Raw genomic sequence first — 17,728 nt, 5'->3', positions numbered from 1 at the left:
CTGCAGAAACATCTTTGCACTTCATTCTTTTCAGACACTTGTGAAAACAGGAAGACATGCAGCACAATACTTAGTGTGTATTTAGTAGCACTTAAATTGTTGGTTAGATTTGACCTAATTCAGCACTTTTATATGGATTAAAGATGATCAGCTTACCTGATACAGTCAATCTGAGGGCTTCACTCCACTCTGTTGTTAATGTGTAGCTTCTACCCCGACATCTGTATTCTACACGTTGAGACCCATTAACTCTGATGGACCTGTCTTTTCTGTGTGTTGAATGAAGGTCTAACTCATCTTGTCTCCATTCATACGTCCGCTGAGTTCCTTCAGCTCCCTGAATGTCGCATCTGAGGGTGATTATCTCATCAGAGAATATCTCAGTCCAGCCTTCTTCCAGGATCACAGAGGGCTTCATGGAACCTGTTCAAATCAAAAACACCCAGTTAGAATACAAAAGAGATTAAACACAAACATGTTATATATTTTAGTACTAAACTCTATGATAATTATGTGAATGCATGTTGTGCTGTGGTACATCTTAAAATAACTAATTTTACAAAACAAAAATCAAAAATAAAGCTATGAAACTTTTAAACTGTATTTACATCATCAGGATGAATCTAGGGTCAACCACACAGACTGAATATAACTATAGATAAAGTGTCCTTGACATCTCTGTTGGAGTTTATATTATGAAATATATATTTAAACACTGGAGGATCAAACTCTTGTACACATTCTGTGACTGTTGTCTTGTTCAGAATGAACAAACTAAACTGTGATGTTGCCACCAGCGTGTGGTTTCAGAGAGCATGCAGACAGAATTAGAAGTGTGATGTAGTGTCACAGTGTGTCTAGTTCAGTGTCCTGTCTCACAGATCTATCATTTATTATTCACAGTGACTACAACAATATCCTGAGGTTCTGCCTGCAGACCTGCAGCTTTAAACAGGCTGTGGAAAGAACCAAATATCATTTAAAGGAGCCGTATGCTTTTAGGACTTTGCTCCCACTTTTTGTGGCATCTTAACTATTGAACAGAAAACACAGCTGTCACTTGGTATCAAGAGAACGTGTGCTCCTTTAAATAAACTGTGCTCTCACTTTGAGGTCAGGCTGCATTTATTATGCAGGATCTGTTTAGTAAAAGTATTTAATCAAATGAACACACATTTTCTCAATAAAGAACAGAAATGAATTATTAAGGAAGACTAGCATGCTAGGAGCTCGATTAGCAGGCAAGTATGTATTGATCAATTGCATCATCTTTTAAAAAACAACAAACTTGTTTGTTCTCCTTAATGATAAACACATCTGTCCCTGTAATTTAATCACATTCATTGTATGATTAGTGATCAAATTAATCATCAATCTAATACACAATATAATATAAAACACTGAGAAGTTGATAAACAAGAGATAAATACTTTGTGTAATATACAAATGAAGAGAAAAACAAAGTATAATTTGTCACCTTCGGTGTGTCCGTAGAGGAGTGTGCTGAACACTGAAATAAAGATTAAAACCTCATCAGACATCATCAAACCAAAAGAAAGTGATCAATCACAACATTAAAACACTATATATACACAATGTAGATGTATGGAGCCAAATCCAGCAGAACTTCAGTGTAAAACAGAGACATATCAGCAGCCGACGTTCATAAAGACACCAGTCTGCTCAGAAACACTCTTCAGAAACAACAAGTCAGAAATGTACTTACAGAATAAGTCCAGCACACAGAGCAAAGTGTGCCCCATCCTCACATCCAGCACAACTGAACAAAGTGTTCTATTTATTGATAATTATAATGCTGAAGACAGATGTGATGTTTCCTTAAAAGGTGTGATCAGAATGTCTCACCAAATTCTACTTCTGAGTATAGACTCTTCCTTCCCTTTTCACCAACTTGAGACAGCAGTTCGGACCACAGCACATTGTTCACACGGTTATATTTCCTGTCCTCTTCACACCTATGAACATGTTTCTCTGCAATGGTTTAGTCTGCTCCCCATCAGACTGTTGAATTGAAGCATTTTACATCTTGTTGTTACAGTAAAACTTTGCAGTACAATAAATAAAAAGCATCATTTAACCAGAGTGTAGAATCTACACATGTCCTCACTTTGTGGCAGAATGCTGGTTTATTTGTGGCTGTGACCTCAGACTAAGGAAATGACTGACTGAAAGGTGGAATCAAATGTTTGTTTCACAGCAACAAAAATAACATTAAAAAAGTAGCAATGATCGGGCCCTCACACTCCCTCCCCATCACGTTGTCTCTTCATTCCCCCGCCATGAGCTGCGCCAATTTTGCCAGCATTGGGGGAAAAGCGGCAGACAGAAGCAGAGACATGTCAGTGCAACAAAACTGTCAGTATATGTAAAAAAAATTAGAATGCAGTAACCTCTTGTTTCCTGTAGGTGGTGTTATCCACACATGGTCAGGGTTGGTTCTGTATTACATGTAAAAAATTTGAGCATTTTAGGAGCATCCGTGGTGGAGTCAGACTCCATGAGAATAGTGGAGACCTGTCTGTGCATAAAACCTCCAAAAACATTTTATTCATACATGAAAATTGTAAAAAGCTGTTACGTCCGGTTTCCTGTAGGTGGCGCTGTGCAGGTAACTCATGAGCATGCAGACGTGTCCGGGGATGGACCATTATCACATGAAAACAATTTGAGGATGTTATGACGATGTATGGCGAAGTTATAAGCACTTGAAGTTTTATGGCGAATGTTTGATAGTCGCAACTGCCACGGGCAGCCTGATACAGGAAACCACACAGGGGTTTCTGTGGGACTTCAAGTCTGTGATCCTCATTTGCCTGTGTAATAATGGTGAGTAATGGAGAGAAGTGCATGTCATTGTAGAACATGGCACTTCCTGTCTCCACCACAAGGGAGCGGGTCAGATCATAATGACATAGAGACATTCAGGGAGGGGCTCTGACCATGTGCAGAAAGTTTGAAGCCGTTTAGAGCAAGTATGTAGGAGAGATAGTTGGTCGTGTATGAATGGCAAGTAATGCCGCAGTGGCCACGCCCTTTAACTTAGAGAAAAGTCTTTGATAACTTTTGATCAGTGCGGTCTTTAGTCGACATCGACCTGATATGAAGTCAATCAGGCGAAATCCCTAGGAGGAGTTAGTCCGCCAACCAAAGGTGGAAATCACTGAAATTTGCCAATATCAAAATGGCCGACTTCCTGTGTGGTCTAGATCAATGGTGCAAGAGACTTTTATGTGTCTGGACGTGTTCTGTGTGTGTGTGGGCGCCATTGAGCCATGCTAGGACACGCCCTTGTGAAAGTGTGTATTCATTTTTATGATCATAGAAGGCTGTTAAGGTCATTAAAAAGACAAACGTAATCTCATGGCGAGGGATCGACAGTCGCCGCACCACCACATAGACGTCATTGCACGCATCTTTACGGCCTTCATAGTGTAGCTTCACCAACTAGTTGGGAACGTAGCAGAGCTGAAATGAAGTGGATGCTGTGAACTATGTAGGAGCATCACAGGTCAGAGTAAACAGAGGTCATTTCCTGTTACCAGCAGGGGGCGCCACGAGTAAGGCAGGATTCCGACATATGGAGGCTTTCAGGGCGGAGCCCTCATCATGTTTGAAGACGTGTGGATGGAGTATGCGGGCATGAGAGCTGTTCGAAGTTTCCGGCGAAATCATGAATCGTCGCCAGATTTTGGCGAGCCACAGAGAGAAAAGCTTTTGATAACTTTTGATCAGGTGGTCCTTTAGGTCACATCCACCAAAGATAAAGTCAATCAGGCGAAATCCCTAGGAGGAGTTCGTCCGCATAGCAATGGTGGAAATCGTCAAAATTCCTGTTAGGTTGAGGTCATGGTGTCAAGAGACTTTTTGTTGCATCTCAGTATAATAAACATGTGTACTAATGTTCATGGACCTACTCCAAACTAAGCCAAATGCAAGGAGGGTTTTGACAGGGGGGGGTTTAAGAGGGGGGCGGCTGTAGAGCCATTTTGCCCCAAGTGGAGTTTGCACTTCTGTGCCTTTGTGGGTTTTCTCCGGGTGCTCCGGCTTCCTCCCACATTCTAAAGACGTGCGTGAGTATACTACGGGTTAATTGGGTAGAATGTGGGTGTGATTGTATCTGTGTTAGCTTCGCGTTGGACTAGCCGCGTGTCCAGGTTGGACCCCAATGGATGGAGTGCTGCCACATTGAAGGTGCAGGTGTTCATAATAAAGTTCTTGTTGTAGTCTGATGCCCTCTTGTGGCCATGTATGCAAACACTGTGTAAACAATCTAAATACATTTTAAACCAAACTGTGTAACTTTTCCATTAAAACATAAATAAGCATGTGTTACATTTAAGTGTTTACCAAATGATTCACAGAGAGCTGATTCAACCTACAGCAGCAGATAAATCTCTAAGTATTTCACAGTATACTGAATTCTTAAAGCTTGAATAGGATGTAGTAAGTAGCACTACTGTGAGGCCTTTGTGGAAAGATCGACAAATGTTCCATATTACATGCTGAAAGAATATTTTAACCTGAGGCTGCTTTGTCTGTATGTCATGTTGGAATATCTGTGTGAACTGTGGTTAATCTTTGCTTAATACAGCACTTAGATCCCATGAGAAGTAAAGAAGAAATTATATTTAATTAGAACCATTTTATTTGCAAAAACATTTCAAAGACCACAAAATAAAGTCTATGAAAGAACAGAACAACCACACACAATGAAACTCCATGTTGGACTTCATGTACTTTACTTGTAATACTCTGGTTTGTCCTTTGGGTGGTGCTGTAGCTTCACTGGTGACATTTAGATTCAGCATGTGTAAAATGCTGCAGACAGTGTCTACTTTCTGACTTTGCTCTGAGCCTATTGAACGTTTCAGGCTGCTCGTCTGGTTGTGCTCTTGCATGATATCCACATTTACGACAGAGAGTCCATCTGTAGGAGGAGCCTCAAACAAACCTTTGTCAGACAGCATCACACACAGAAGATCTTTCAACTCATGATTCTTCACATGTAAAGAAAGCTGCAGCTCAAAGAAATCAACTTACAACAAGCAGTCTCTCTTGAGACATGACAAATGACAACACTATAACCTGAAGTTTCTGCTCTCAAAACAGGAGAACATGAGGATGAACAAAAAAAGAACTTCTTCTTTATAACATGGGAAACAATCTAAAGCAGGCCAGCACTGAAACATGTTCTGTTATCAAGCTTAAAACAGACAGCTAGTCATTGACTTCATGCTGCCATCTGTGCTTCTCTTTGTTTGTTGATGATGAACGTCTCTTCATGGACCTGAAATAAAATCACAGCAAACAGTCTCAGTTTAAAATACTGTCTTTGGAACATGAGCTCTGACTGTATATGAAGAATATTACCTGTGTTTGGATTCACATTACTGTAGTCAGACAGTGACTCTTCTGGGTCAACATGTTGTCCTGTTATCATGATATCAATCATATATAAAATAATGATTCTCTCTGTATTTTAGTATCAATGTAACGTCTCATATTTTTATATACTCACTCCTGCTGTCCAGAGCTTTGAGCTGAATCAGATATGAAGCATTATAGTAATCTTCTTCAGGCTGACCTGAAATAACATTAATGTGAGTACTGAGTTTCACAGTGATTCTATAATTATTATACCTTTAACCTGCTCCATGTCAATCAAAGTGTGTACTGTACCATTTCCAGAGCCTTCAGCTCCTCTGATAGTCTCATAGACACAAAGGTCACCTACAGGACAGTGAAACATTAAATGAGTCACCTCACATCTGTCACACTCATTTAAACGTCTTCATGTTTTTATTAAATGTTGTTATTGAACAGTATTAAAGCTGCAGCAGCATGAATACATCTAATAAATATCTGTGACAACATTCAGAACCAGATGAAACACTGACTGTGGAGAAGAGAGGAGTATATCTGATGTTGGTTTACTTCCTGGTTCACTGTCTGCTCTGCAGAAGAACCTGTTATTAACAAAAAATTATCATGTTGTTAAATTGTTTTACAATTTATGACCTCAATATTACATCTGCGTGTGTTTGAATGAATCTTCTAACCACATGAATAAAAGGTCTCACCTTTGCATTTTCTGTAGAAACACAAAGAGGTCAGGAGAACAACGAGGATGATTCCAATAATTGGTCCAATGATCAAAAGCACAGCAAGAGAAGAGCTCAGCCCGATCACAGCTGCAGATAATGCACAATAAGTGTAATACACTTTAATAAATACACTTTCAGTAGAATATCCATGTAAATATGTCTTAATTTTACTCACCTTTCACTGACATCCAGCTCTGAGGTGACTTCTTTCCTGAATGTTCACACCTGTAGAAACCTTCATGTGACTCTGACACTGCAGAGATATTCAGCTCCCCTCTGGTATCACTTTGAACAAGTTTGTCATTGTGATAGAAAAACACATTGGAAAGTTTGTTTTGTCCTCTCAGTCTGCAGCCAAGAGTAACAGAGTCTCCTTCAGTCACACTATTGACAGGACTCTCCAGGATAAGACCATAATAACCTGTAAAGAGGACGTCAGTCAGAGATCAGCTGATACAGACCATAAAAAGACATTTTAACATTGTTGACACATAAACAGCAGCTTTATACAAACTCCTATAAATCATATCGAGCTTGTTTTGATGATTTCATCATTTCATTATTGATTTTTTCTAATTCAAAATCCAGACTGACTCAAATAAAGACTGAAGATGTTTACATTACATCTACACAACAAAGAAGAAACAATCTGTTTTCTCACATACAATTATTTAACATAGCATAAAGTGAAACATATATGATGTAGAGTTATATAAGATGTTTAAGATGATTTAAATATAATAAAATTATGTATTATACCATGTACAGTGATGTTGACTGTTTTGCTGAACTCTCCTGATGCAGACTCACACCAGTACACACCAGTGTCAGACTGTGATGTGTTGATGTTACATGTGGATCCAGTCATTGTTCTCCAGTTAGAACAGGATGACAGACGTCCTTCATCAGGGAACTTCCTCACTCTCCACTCAGTAGAGTTTCCCTCACAGGTCAGTGAGACAGACTCAGGGGTGAAGTGTTGGACTCTGTCAGGATTCACTGTGAGAGACGCTGCTGGATGAAAACCTGAAAAACAAAACGTGTCAAAGGAACAAAGTAAGAACACAAAAATGACACGATGAAAAAATGACACACAACCAGCTCATTCTGATTCTCTCAATAAACAGAGGAATCACAGTGACAGAATAAATTCTTCTTACTGAGAGGACAGAATCAAACTGACCTGCAGACCAGACAAACTTTGGGTCACTGTAATCAGAGTGTTACTCTGGGTCTCCTCTTCCAGCTCTGCACACATATGCTGCTGTGTGTGTCTGTCCATGAATGATGTAGGAATCCTGTGCAGTCCCATCAGTGCTACCAGGCAGCAGCTCATAGCTGTAAGACCAAGAGTTCTTTGACAGACCAGGAACAGCTTTGTACCAGTAGAACCTCCATCCTGCAGGTGGATGTTCAACCTCACAGCTCAGAGTTACTGAGGCTCCAGGACTCAGCCATGATGGAGACACAGTGAGGACAGGTCGGGGTTTAACTGTTGGAAAGAGATGATGTTAAAACAGACTGTCAGATTTAGAGTTTTATCAATAAAATAACTCTTACTGTCAGATACTGTCAGTCTGACTGGATCACTCCACTCTGTTGTTGTATGTTCATTGTTCATGTAGCCCTTACAGCTGTAGGCTCCACTGTGTGATGAAGAAGCAGAACTAATCCTGTACTCATTCTGATTTGAAGGTTTGTTGGATTCTGGTGCTTTCCATTCATAACCCCACTCAGTGTCTCCTCCTTGGATCTCACATCTGACACTGATCTTCTCTCCTTCATATATCTGAGTCCAGTTAGGTTGCAGAGTCACAACAGGTCTGATTGAAGCTTTGAAACAACACAACAAGTTCATATCTGTTCATATTTGATTCATCCTGATACAAGATCACAGCAGACATTGTGTGTTACATACAACTCACCAAGTGTGTTGATCTTCACTGATTGGCTGTACTCTGTGTAGTAAAGTGGGTCTCCTCCTCTTCCTCCTCTTCCTCCTCTGCACCAGTACTCTCCTTCCTTTGAGACTCTGATTTGTTGGTCTGAAAGTGAAACAGCCTCCTGTGCGGTCAGAGGTTCAGAGGATTTCTGATCTCTGTACCAGAAGTATTTCCATCCAGAGGACTGTTTCACAGAGCAGGTCAGAGTCACACTGCCCCCTGCTGGTAGGACCGTCTTGTCTGCATTCACTGAGGCCTGAGGTTTATCTGCAGTTAAGTTTATAAGACAAATAAAACAAGTTAAAAATTAGAGTATGAATGAGTAAAGAAAATCTGTTACATCATGATCTCCAAATATAAATGAATTCACCTCCAGTAAAGAATAATGGATTTACTGGATTAAAATCATTTTGTTGGTTTTAGTTATATTTACATGAAATCATTACAGAACATGACCCTTTATTCTGGATAAAAGATGTCCATCTTACCTGATACAGTCAATGTGAAGGCATAACTCCACAATGTGTATAAATTCTCTTTCCTGCCCCGACATCTGTATTCTCCACTGTCAGCAGAGGAAGCTCTGTTGATTCTGTATTCATTGGATGTTGAAGGAATGTTGGACCTCTCATGTGTCCATTCATACGTCCACTGACGTCCTTCAACTCCCTGAATGTCACATCTGAGGATGATCGTCTCATCAATGAATATCTGAGGCCAGCTGTGCTGCAGAGTGACACTGGGAACTGTTCACATAGAAACATCCAGTCAGTCAGCAGACAGTGTGATAACCTTAAATATTTCTTATCATATTGATCTTTTAACAGCTGAACTCTGTAACAAAGTGCTGTGGTTTGGTGTCCCAGTATTTACTCTGATTACATTTTATGTTGAAATCATTTCATTTCATTCAATAAATTCCAGTGATTGTTTTTCATTAGTCCAACAGCTCAACATTGTTAATATTCCTCTGTCCACTTCTGAAGAGAGACAGACAGGTTTACTCCACAAACACATGAAACATTTGAAAAGTTCATGTTGTTTCATTTCAGAACTAATTATTAAACTCACCAGTTTCCTTAATGGTGACTTCATTGCTGTACTCTGTGAAGAACACCGGGTCTCCTCTTCTTCCAATGCACTCATATATTCCTCCCTCTGAAACACTGACAGTGTCTGATTGACGATATATGGTTTGAACTTTAGAATACACTGAGGCACGTCTGTACCAGACGTACTTCCACCCTGAAGAGACGTCCACAGAGCAGGTCAGTGTTACGCTGCCCCCTGCTGGTATGACTGTCTTGTCTGCTCTCAGTGAGGCCCGAGGACTATCTGCTGTGAGGAAGAAAAAATGAAACAGTCAGTAAAAAACAGTCAAACAGTAAACAGTAAATGGTTAAAGTATGAATTACTGCAGAAAAATCTTTGCTCTTCATTCTTTTCAGACACTGTTGTGAAAACAGGAAGACATGCAGCACAATACTTAGTGTGTATTTAGTAGCACTTAAATTGTTGGTTAGATTTGACCTAATTCAGCACTTTTATATGGATTAAAGATGATCAGCTTACCTGATACAGTCAATCTGAGGGCTTCACTTAATGTGTAGTTTCTACCCCGACAGCTGTATTCTCCACTGTCAGACCCATAAACTCTGATGGACCTGTGTTTACTGTGTGTTGAATGAAAGTCTAACTCGCCTCGTCTCCATTCATACGTCCACTGATTTCCTTCAGCTCCCTGAATGTCACATCTGAGGGTGATCTTCTCACCAGAGAATATCTCAGTCCAGCTGTGGTCCAGGATCACAGAGGCCTTCATGGAACCTGTTCAAATCAAAAACACCCAGTTAGAATACAAAAGAGATTAAACACAACATGTTATTTGTTTCAGTACTAAACTCTATGATAATTATGTGAATGCGTGTTGTGCTGTGGTACATCTTAAAATAACTAATGTTATGCATAACAAAAATAAAAAATAAAGCTATGAAACTTTTAAACTGTATTTACATCATCAGGATGAATCTAGGGTCAAACACACAGACTGAATATAACTATAGATAAAGTGTCCTTGACATCAACCACATGTTTGTGGATGTTGAATCTCTGTTGGAGGTTATATTACAAAATATATATTTAACCCTCAGGCGTCACCCTAAATTACTACACTTTTGTGTCATAAAATTAAAAAACTGTTATAACAACTTAACAGAGTAATATTTTTTCTTACTTTTTTCTACATAAATATGTTAAACAACTTCAGCCCTGCTAAAAACTACCAAACATTAAATCATTTTGAGGAATTTAACCCTTTGAATGCCAGTTACATTACTTTATGTCACAGTATTTTGTTATGAAGAAAACACAAAAAATGAGTTATTTTCAACAAAACAAAAGCTAGGTGGCTGAGGCATTATATTTATATCTATCATGGATATGTCAAAGATTAGCCAATATTTTGAGTTTGATGCATTATTAGTTTTTGTGTAGCAGCAGTTTAAAATGGTATTTTATTAACTCCTATTATAATACTACATTTTTAATATCATAGCTATAACAACATATAACCATGCATTTCTTGATGTAAGGGTTTAATTTTTGAGAAAAATAGTCTGTGTGCACCAACACAGATAAAATAATGGCCAGGAAAAGAGGCAAAAATTAGATTAGTAATTAGTGATCAAATTAATCATCAATCTAATACACAATATAATATAAAACACTGAGAAGTTGATAAACAGTAATATACAAATGAAGAGAAAAATAAAGACGAAGTATAATTTGTCACCTTCAGTGTGTCTGTAGAGGAGTGTGCTGAACACTGAAATAAAGATTAAAACCTCATCAGACATCATCAAACCAAAAGAAAATGATCAATCACAACATTAAAACACTATATATACACAATGTAGATGTGTGGAGCCAAATCCAGCAGTACTTCAGTGTAAAACAGAGACATATCAGCAGCCGACGTTCATAAAGACACCAGTCTGCTCAGAAACACTCTTCAGGAACAAGTCAGAAATGTACTTACAGAATAAGTCCAGCACACAGAGCAAAGTGTGCCCCATCCTCACATCCAGCACAACTGAACAAAGTGTTCTATCTATTCATAATTATAATGCTGAAGACAGAAGTGATGTTTCCTTAAAATGTGAGCTCAAAATGTCTGACCTACATCACCTTCTGAGTATAGACTCTTCCTTCCTTTGTGCCCCTCCAACTTTAGACAGCAGCTCTGCCCACAGCAGTTTCACAAGGTTATGTTTCCTGTCTTTTGCACACATATTTAACCAGAGTGTAGAATCTATACATGTCCTCACTTTGTGGCAGAATGCTGGTTTATTTGTGGCTGTGACCAAAAGTAACTGTGTAAAGGGAAAATTCACTACTTTCATTGATTTATTGATTGTGCTGAGTTAGCAGTAGCTGCCAATAAAAGATTTGCTGTGATGGGGTGAATGTTTCTGTGATACATCATCTATACATTGCTAGCTAGATAACAAGCTAACTGCAGAGTCTCACCAAGGAGTCTAGTGCACAGATGGCACAGATAAGCCTGCTGTCTGTCAACATCGCAGCAGTGTGCCACTGTGTTTAGAACAGCAGTTAATTACTCACTCATGCTCCGTCTACATATTTTCCTTCTCTAAAACTTCGCCAGTATTCACCGTAATATCTGCAGCAATCAAGGGTTCACACTTGGTGGCTTTACTCATAACTCCATACACATATACTTACACTGCGCAACACTCACGGGCGCGACGCGGTGTCACGCGACGTCCTGATGAGGAAGTGGGCAGGCAAAGCGTGCCGGCGTTTCTCTGCCCTTTAAATATCAGAGAGTCGCGGGCTTCTAGTCAGCTGACTACCGTTTGTTAAAAATAATGTTTAAACTGAGTAAATGACAGAAATATTGTTTGAATGGTTTCTGTGTGTGTTTGGGAGGTATAAAATACTTACCTGTGTTATCAGTGTTACGTGCCGGTACTAGTTTGTTGTGTGTATGTGTCTCTGCTTTCTGTGCAGGTTCTCAATGCTTCCCGGATATGATAGGCAGGCTTGGGACACTCCAAATCAGGTTTGTGAACCTCCAATATGAATTAGGACACTTGGAGTGTCCCGGATATGATAGGCAGGATTGGGACACTCCAAATCAGGTTTGTGAAGCTCCAATGGGAATTGGGACACTTGGAGTGTCCTGGATATGATAGGCAGGCTTGGGACACTCCAAATCAGGTTTGTGAACCTCCAATGGGGATTGGGACACTTGGAGTGTACAGATCTGATAGGCAGATGTAGGACACTCCAAATCAGGTTTGTGAACCTAAAATGGGGATTGGGACACTTGGAGTGTCCCGGATCTGATAGGCAGATGTAGGACACTCTAAATCAGGTTTGTGAACCTCCCATTGAAATTCAATGGGTTTTTCAAACCTGTTATTGTGGGTTAACGCAGTGCTATTGTCAGCAGAGTTGAGACACTCCCCAAGTGTCCCAATTCCCAGTGGAGGTTCACAAACCTGCTTTAGAGTGTCCCAAGTCTGTCCATCACATTTTGGACACGTACAAGACAAATACCTTCAAATTTGGCTCACAACTTCAACATCCACTCCTGGACATGTTTGTGAAGTTTTGTGGCTCTAGGCCACTCTGTTAGCTACTTAGCTTTAGCAAACATCTATTGAGCTGCAACAAGGTGAATCTTAATCAGTGCTTGAAACTGTGCAACATAGTCCAAAATCAGCATAAAATTCCAAGAGGAAGTGATTTTCACTTGTATAGCTATATACGTGTGACCTTTGACCTTTGGATAAGAAAAGGCAGCAGTGACTCCAAACTAGGTACATGGTTAGTACCACTCCCTGTGATGAACATACTACAGTTTTGAACCTGTCATGCAGAGCGTTGGTGAGAAATTGCTGGAAATGTGTTGCAAATCAGAACAGGGACACTTTCATCAAATTTAGTGCTATTCAGGCCTCCAAAATCCCCATTTTTCTGCCTTCCTCTGATTGTGTCCTGTGAATTTGGTGCCTGTGTGTCAAAGTATTGCTGAGAAATTGCTGGAAATGTGTTGCAAATCAGACATGGGACATCTGCCGTCAGATTTCTGCACCTCATGAAAATGTTTGAATCACATATGTGAAAATCAGGTCAATGGCACAAAATAGGCCAAATTTCCCAGCAGCCAAATGGGTGTGAGGTTCTTAGAAACACAGGCCGTCGGGTCAGACAGGCCAGTATGGGCCTCGAACCTTTGCGGATGTCGCACGTGGCTGAAATTTTAATATGTTGTTCGGGGGCTCTGGCTGAGCAGATTGGCAGTTGGGTGGCTGTCGGACCTTCGCCCTCCAAATGGCGGCCAATCAAGCGTTGCCGCTTTTCCACATTCAAGCCTGCGCCATTCAGACACAGAATGGCCAAACACCTCCAAAATTGGCTCAGAACATCAGAACTCCTGGCCCTGGACATGTCTGCAAAGTTTCATGTTTTTACTCCACTCAGTTAGCTACTTAGCTTTAGAAACTGGCTAATGAGCTGGAACAAGTTAAATCTTAATCAGTCCTTGAAACTGTGCAACATAGTGCAAAATCAGCATAACATTCCAAGAGGAAGTGATTTTTTATGAATTATGAGGCCTTATGTAGAGATATATACACACGTGACCTTTGACGTTTGAATAAGGAAAGGCAGCAGTGACTCCAAACTTGGTACATAGTAAGCACCTATGCCTGCGATGAACATACTACAAATTGGAACCTGTCATGCAAAGCATTGCTGAGAAATTGCTGGAAATGTGTTGCAAATCAGAACAAGGACAGTTTCATCAAATTAGGTGATATTCAGGCCAAAAAAATGCTCATTTTTTGACCCAGACACTTCAAACTTGGTACACATGTATAAGGCCTTCTTCTGATTGAGTCCTGTGAATTTGGTGCCTGTGTGTCAAATTGCTGAGAAATTGCTGGAAATATGGTAAATCAGGTTTGGCACAGTTCCGTCAGATTTCTGCACCCTCACAGCATTTTAAGGCCCACAAAAGCCACGATTTTTGACCCAGACACATCAAACCTGGCACACATGTAGAAGCCCCCCTGGTGATTGAATCCTGTGAGTTTGTCACAAAGCAGAGCAGTTCTGTGTTTCCTGCCTTTTGTGATCATCTGCCCTGCCCTGGGTTAGCTCAGTGTTACATTGAGCACACTCCACATCAGGTTTGTATGTATGTTTTACTTCAATGACTTACCTGTATTGCCAACTTTTGTACAAAGTAGCACTGAGCTAACCCACATCAAATCCCCCAGGTGTCAGGGTTTGAGTGGAGAGTGCCTGTGTCCTCTCCACTCAAACCCTGACACTTGGGGGATTTGATGTGGGTTAGCTCAGTGCTGCCATCAGCAGACTTTGGATACTCCACATCAGGTTTGTATGTATGTTTTTACCTTCATGGCTTACCTGTATTGTCTTCCACTTGGGCCCACCTAGACTGCTTTTCCACGTTTTATAAACCATCCCTTTTATTGCATATGTTGTGTGTTAAAAAAAGTCTCAGACACAGTCAGTTGGGCGAAACTTTGTATTAAAATTATGTACAATGTAAGTAACATATAAAAGAACAATTATTTCATTAATAAATATTTACAATAAAGGAAACTTAAACTCTATTAAAAACACACATTTCATTAATAAATATTTACAATAAAGGAAACTTAAACTCTATTAAAAACACACATTTCATTAATAAATATTTACAATAAAGGAAAGTTAAAATCTATTAAAAACACATATTTCATTAATAAATATTTACAATAAAGGAAACTTAAACTCTATTAAAAACACAAATTTCATGAATAAATATTTACAATAAAGGAAACTTAAAATCTATCAAAAACACGAATTTCATTAATAAGTATTTACATTCATGGAAACTTTTATTTTTTTTATATATTTAAAAAACTCTTTCCAGCCTGGTTAAAAAGGTCTTTCAGGATGACCCTCGGCCTCAGGTATCTCTTTGTAGGTGAGAAGGGCATCTTGGGTGAGAGGCCCACCCTCTCCTTCACCTTTTTTGCCAGGTTTGCAGGTTTTTGGCTGGGGAATTCTGTGTGCTCTAAGAAAAGAAGGACATGTTTTGACCTGACATGATAACATTTATTGGCTTGCAGCATGTTCCATCAGCTGCACACAAGTGAGTTACCTTGGCTGGGTGCTCCTCCGCCTCAGGAGATGACTCCCTGGCCCTCTTCACTCCAGAGGTGGATGGGGAGCCATCTCCATCGTTTAGTTCTTCCACGGAGGCTTACCTTACGGACAGCCGCACAAATACCTCCCTTAGGGACTTTGCCCGGCCGAGGTTTTTGTGTAAGGCGTAAAAACGCTCCTGTGTATCAATGTTATGACACATAAAGGAGGACACTGCCTCCTTCATGGTCGGATTGTTGTCCTCAAAGTTCTGTGGAAAAAAGACAAGCAAAAGGCGACATCAGTATGGATCATAGGGCATTCAGGGAAACCGGGAGTGTTATGGCGTTCATGTTCTTTAAATTTTGCCATTAAAACATGGCTCCGCTTCCTTGACTCACACACGTTCCAAAAATGACAAACTGAAGCTTAGCTCAATCCATTGTTTTATTTGGCTTCAATTTGATTCCACAAAATTAAATAAAGTTTACGTGAGGTCAAAAACCGTGTCGATGCCCCATCCTCCACAATGTCTTTCCCCGAGCAAACAAAGCATCTGTTCCACCCCCCTCACCTGGTGATAAAACAGCTGATCCTAATTTGACGTCGCTTTGCCAATTACTAGACTTCATTCTATCGATATAGAAAACGTAAATAAAGAACATAAATAAATGGCTCTAACACTCCAGCCCCTAATTGAGCCAATGCTAATACCTAAAACAATATTTCATTTTCATGATACCAAAATATAAGTCCATAAATCAAAGTCCATTTTTGTCATATCTCTATTCTTCGGCCTCCAGAAGCAGGCATACTTTGTTGATAGGTCTTTGCAGCACGCTTGTTTTTGTTTTCACTAAGACACTGCGGACTAGTCCTTTACGTCCAGGTTGGGTCTTAAGAATTCGTCCGAGCACCCAGGAATTCCTGGGAGCCATCTCATCCACAATGATGACAAGGTCTCCAGGTAGGAAGTTTCTTTTGGTATTATTCCACTTGTTTCGCTGTTGCATGATTGGGAGGTATTCTCTAACCCACCTTCTCCAAAATAGGTCTGCTATATACTGTACTTGTCTCCATCTTCTTCTAGAGTATATGTCCTCCCTCTTGAACAGTCCTGGTGGCATGACAGTATTAGTTTTTAGTTAAAGTAGATGGTTTGGTGTCAGAGGTTCCAAGTCATTTAAATCCTTGGTTACTGTGGTGATTGGTCTGTCATTTAATATTGCTTCTACTTCGCATAATGCAGTTTGCAGGGCTTCATCATCCAGAACCTGTTCTTTTACCACAGAGCACAAAATCTTTTTGAGTGACTTAATAAGTCTTTCCCATACTCCTCCATGGTGAGCACTTGCCGCAGGATTAAATGTCCATTCAATTCCTTCTTGAAGCAATTTTTTTGTATTATGTCATGATTCAGTTCTTTTAGAGACTGTTTAAGCTCCTTTTGTGCACTGATGAAGTTTGTACCTTGGTCAGATCTAATCATCTTTACAGAGCCTCTGCGGCACATGAAACGACGTACAGCATTAATGCAGGAGTTGGTGTCCAAACTACTCGCCACTTCAAGATGGACTGCCCGACTAGTCAGACAAGTAAAGATTACTCCCCACCGTTTCACAGTTGTTCTGCCTCGTTTTATTTCAAAAGGGCCGAAATAGTCCATGCCAACTGAAGTGAAAGGTGGCAAATCTGGAGTCACACGATCCTGGGGGAGATCAGCCATTTTTTGCTCTCCCACTTTAGATTGCATTCTTCTGCAAAAAATGCAGTTTCTGATTACCTTACGTGGTGTGGAATTAGCAGAAGGCATCCAAAATTTTTGTCCTAATTTGGAAAGCATGTAGTTTCTTACAGAATGACCTACTTCCTTATGTATGTGTCTTAGAATGATATTTGATATGTGGGATTTTTTCGACAATATCATAGGATTCTTAATGCTTGATGGCATAGCTGATTTGTTAATCCTTCCCCCAACTCTCAATATCCCGTGATCTAGGATTGAATCCATCTTCATAATGGGGCTGCCTTTCCAGGAGGGCGATATCCAGTGGGAAGTATCGCTGCTGCTCATGTGCCACTATGGCTTTTTCAGCCTTTTCTATGTCATCCAAAGTTAGATTTTTACTGAGTGTCACATTTAGCTTTGCAACCCGTTCCTTTAGTGCCTTTCCATTGCACAGCCGTGCATCAAAAGGTGTCATCTTTTGTTTTCCAGCAATGTCTAAGAGAAGCTGTTTTAGCTTCAGCATCCATGCTACAGTCCGTTTGAGGCTGTTCCAATCCGAGTAATGCTCAATCAGTTTGCTAGTTGGATCCTTTTCTTCAATATTAATCATGTTTACAGTTACATCCTTTCTCACTTCAGGATCATCTGGAGACAGAAGACTTTGTGACGTTTGGTCTGAGTTCTGTGGCCACTGAGATACTTCCTCTTTCAGAAATTCTGGTCCGTGGAGCCATCTCTTCGAC

General features: G+C 40.1%; 1 long non-coding RNA gene across 1 annotated transcript; it reads right to left on the bottom strand.

Moving 5' to 3' along the window:
* Nucleotides 1-5,166: 5,166 nt before the first annotated feature.
* LOC114436688 (uncharacterized) lies at nucleotides 5,167-5,728 on the bottom strand. Its single transcript, XR_003670709.1, has 4 exons — nucleotides 5,701-5,728; nucleotides 5,540-5,605; nucleotides 5,392-5,451; nucleotides 5,167-5,308 (listed from the first exon to the last, which is right to left on the bottom strand). It is a non-coding gene; the product is annotated as an uncharacterized LOC114436688 (long non-coding RNA).
* Between the last annotated feature and the right edge of the window lie 12,000 nt (nucleotides 5,729-17,728).

Source organism: Parambassis ranga, chromosome 5 (genome assembly GCF_900634625.1).
Source record: "Parambassis ranga chromosome 5, fParRan2.1, whole genome shotgun sequence".
NCBI lineage: Eukaryota > Metazoa > Chordata > Actinopteri > Ambassidae > Parambassis > Parambassis ranga.
Note: the sequence above shows the minus strand (reverse complement) of the source record. Positions and strands in the feature narration are given on the sequence as shown.